Consider the following 3,381-nt stretch of genomic DNA (forward strand, 5'->3'; position numbering starts at 1 on the left):
TCAGACAGGTAGCGAGTGAAGAGCCGAGCCAGCGTATTGATAAGTACTGACTGCAGGTTCTTCAGGTGTTCAGGTCTGACCTTGTCTGGGCCGAGTGCTATTTGTTTCTTTACCAACGAAATGGCGTGTCAGATTTCGGAAGGGAGAACATTGGGAACAACATATCCATCCTGTGGAATTTGGTATGTAGGCAAGTGGACATGGCTATTGAAGAGATTTGAGTAGAAATCATGGTAATCTTCTCCACTGCCGTTCTGGAGGATGTGATGGATCCATCAGGACGTCGGAGGGCAGTCATCTTGGTCTTATAGTTGGCGAAGGACAGGCAGGCATTACGAATACTTTTCCTGGCTTCTGCCGCATCTACCAGTACTTCTGCTCTTCTCTCTTTTAGGTCTTCCTTGATCGCATCTCTGCACTGCTTTGCATGCTCACACGTTAGCTTGCGGTCAGCTGAGGCATGCGCCAAACCATGCTGGCGAATTAGCTCAAGAGTTTTCGAAGATAGGCAATTTTTTGTGGCTATCTCTCTCTTGGCATTCCTCGCACATTCATGGAGGTGCTGAACCAGTGGATTGTATTCCTCGTCAATGTTGTCAACAATGGCAGCTTCCCATGTTGCCGCAATAGTACCAAAGTATAGTTCCTTAACATTTTAGTTGATTCTAATATACTCGATTTTCTGAGGTATTATTGTGAATGGGATTGTTTTTCTCTATCTCTTTTTTTCTCTTTCATTTGAAATATATGGGAAAGCCATGGACTACCGGATATTGATTTTGTAATATGCTACTTTACGAAACAAATCTATTGTTCCCAGGAGCTTTTTTGTAGATTCTTTGGGATTTTCCAAGTATAGTATCATGTCATCTCCAAATAGTAAAAGCTTGAGTTCTTCCTTTTTTATATGGATGCCCTTGATATCTTTTCTTTTTACCGAAATCCTATGGCAAGTACTTCAAGTACTATGTTGAATAGGTGTGGTGAGAGTGGGTAACTTGTTTTGTGCCTAATTGTATTCTGGGATTCTAGCTCATTGATTTCTGCTCCAAGCCTTTAGTTTTCTCCCCGTTGAGAATAATGCTTGCTGTGGGTTTGTGGTAGTTTGTTTTGACTAGATTGAAGAAAGTACTTTCAACTCCCATTTTGTTGAGAGTTTTTCATCATGTATGGGTGCTGGATCTCATCACATGCTTTATCTACATCTATCGATATGATGACATGACTTTTATCTTTATTTTATTGAGATGGTGTATTCTGTTGATTGACTAGAGAATGTTAAGCCATCCTTGCATCTCCAAGATAAACCTACTTGGTCATAGTGTGTGATCTTTTGTTGAGTTTCTGGATTCTCTTTGCTGGTATTTTCTTGAGAATCTGTGTATCTGTATTCATCAAGGAAATAGGTCTGTAATTTTCATTTTTTGTGGTGTCTCTGTCTGTTTTGAGTATTAGGGTGATCTTTGCCTCATAGAAACTATTTGGGAGCATTTCTGTTTCTTCAATTTCCTGGAAAATCTTGAAAAATGTTGGCAGCAGTTCCTCTTTAAAGGATTGAAATATTTCACTATTGAATCCATATGGGCCACGGATTCTGTTTGGGGGGATATTTTGACCATCATTTCAATTTCCTTGGTAGTGATAGGTTCAAGTATTCCAAATCTTCTTGGTTCAGCCTTGGGAGGTAATTGGAATCCATTAATTTATCAATTTATTCAAGATTCTCTCATTTCCTGCTGCAAAGATTCTCAAAATAATCTCTGATGATCCTATGGATTTCTGTAGTTTCTATTAGGATACCCCCCTTTGCATTTCTGATACGATTTATTAGAATTCTTTCTGTTTCTTTGAGAGGCTTCTAGAGGTTTATTGATCTTGTTTATTTTCTCAAATAACAAGCTTTTGCTTTTATTGGTCTTCTGGATTGTATTTTGGGATTCTAGCTCATTGATTTCTACTACAAATTTTATTATTTCCTTGCTCCAGCCTAGTTTGCACTCCTTTTGTTGGTCATTTTCCAAAATCTTGAGCTCTAATTTATTCATGTAGGCCCTTTCTTTCTTCCTGATGAATTCTGGCAGAGCTATAGTCTTTCCTCTTAACACTGCTTTTGCTGTGTCCCACAAGTTCTGCTAGCTCGCGTCCTCATTCTCATTTGTTTCTGGAACCTTTTTATTTCCTCTTTGATTTCTTCTCTAAGCCAACGGTTGTTCATTACTTCCCTTAAATACAATATTTCCTTGCTGAGATTTAGTCTGTATGATCTATTGAGAAGTGACAAAGTAGTGTTGAAATCTCCACCTAGTACTGTTTTGCTATCAATGTTTTTTTTTTAAGTCTATTAGAAGTTGTTTTTAAGTATTTTGCTGGTCTGTCATTGAGCATCTACATTGAGGAGGGTGAGTTTTTTCTGATGTAAAGATCCCATGATCGTGAAGAATGACATTCACTGTCTCTTATAACCTTTAGCCTGAAGTCCACGTGGTCTGATACTAGTATGGCTACCCCAGCTTTGTGGAGGTGTTCTTTTCTTGAAGACTTGTTTTCCAGCCTTTTACTTTTAGCCCATGGTTGCTTTGATTGATCAGATGTGTTTCTTGCAGGCATCAGAATGTTGGGTTCAGTTTTCTAATTCATCTTCCTATTCTGTGCCTCTGAATTGGCACATTTAGTCCATAGACATTGAGAGAGATTGTTGTTATGGGGATTTGTGCTATCTTTATGTAGAATTTTTGTACTTGTGGGGATTGCCTTAGCTTAAAGTAGCCGTGTTAGTTCTTCTTGCAACAAAAATATGGAGCTCTTTACAAGTTTGCATGTCGTCTCTGTGCAAGGACCATGATAATCTCTGTATCATTTCAATTTTAGTATATGTGTAACCAAACCTAGTAGGAGTTAATTTTTCTCTTCTGATTACTTTGAGTGTTGTCCTTACTTACCCTATGGCAGAGAGTGGTACCTAATCAAGGAAAGTATTTCAAAGCAGCTTGATAGATTTAGAACTTTAATGTCCCAGAAAGAAAAATATGGTTTTTACCATATTATCTTTTACCATAATCAAGGCATCAGTTTTACAAAATAATTCTTTTAGAAGATGTTATATGAGTCCTGTTTAATGCACTTCCCTGAAACCTTCATTAATACCATTAAACTAGAGCCTTTTGCTGTTCTCACCGCAGTCCCGCGTACATCTCCAGGAAAAGGTGGATGGTGTTGTCTGCACTTTGACCACCTTGAATGTAAGTAGGATTTTTCTCCTGAAGGAAGAGGTGAGGAGCATATTGATGATTTCATTCCACATTATTATAAGTTCAACTTGAACGGAAGTTGAGACTCATGAGGCTCCTGTAAAGGACAGAAAAAAGGGTCTCAGTGAAGTTT

The 3,381-nt window shown here is 38.3% G+C and overlaps 1 pseudogene; it reads right to left on the bottom strand.

Moving 5' to 3' along the window:
• Window positions 1-2,788: 2,788 nt before the first annotated feature.
• Window positions 2,789-2,885, bottom strand: LOC130033736 (uncharacterized; annotated as a pseudogene).
• Window positions 2,886-3,381: the final 496 nt, after the last annotated feature.

Source organism: Sorex fumeus, unplaced genomic scaffold (genome assembly GCF_029834395.1).
Source record: "Sorex fumeus unplaced genomic scaffold, SorFum_2.1 ptg000054l, whole genome shotgun sequence".
Lineage (NCBI taxonomy): Eukaryota > Metazoa > Chordata > Mammalia > Eulipotyphla > Soricidae > Sorex > Sorex fumeus.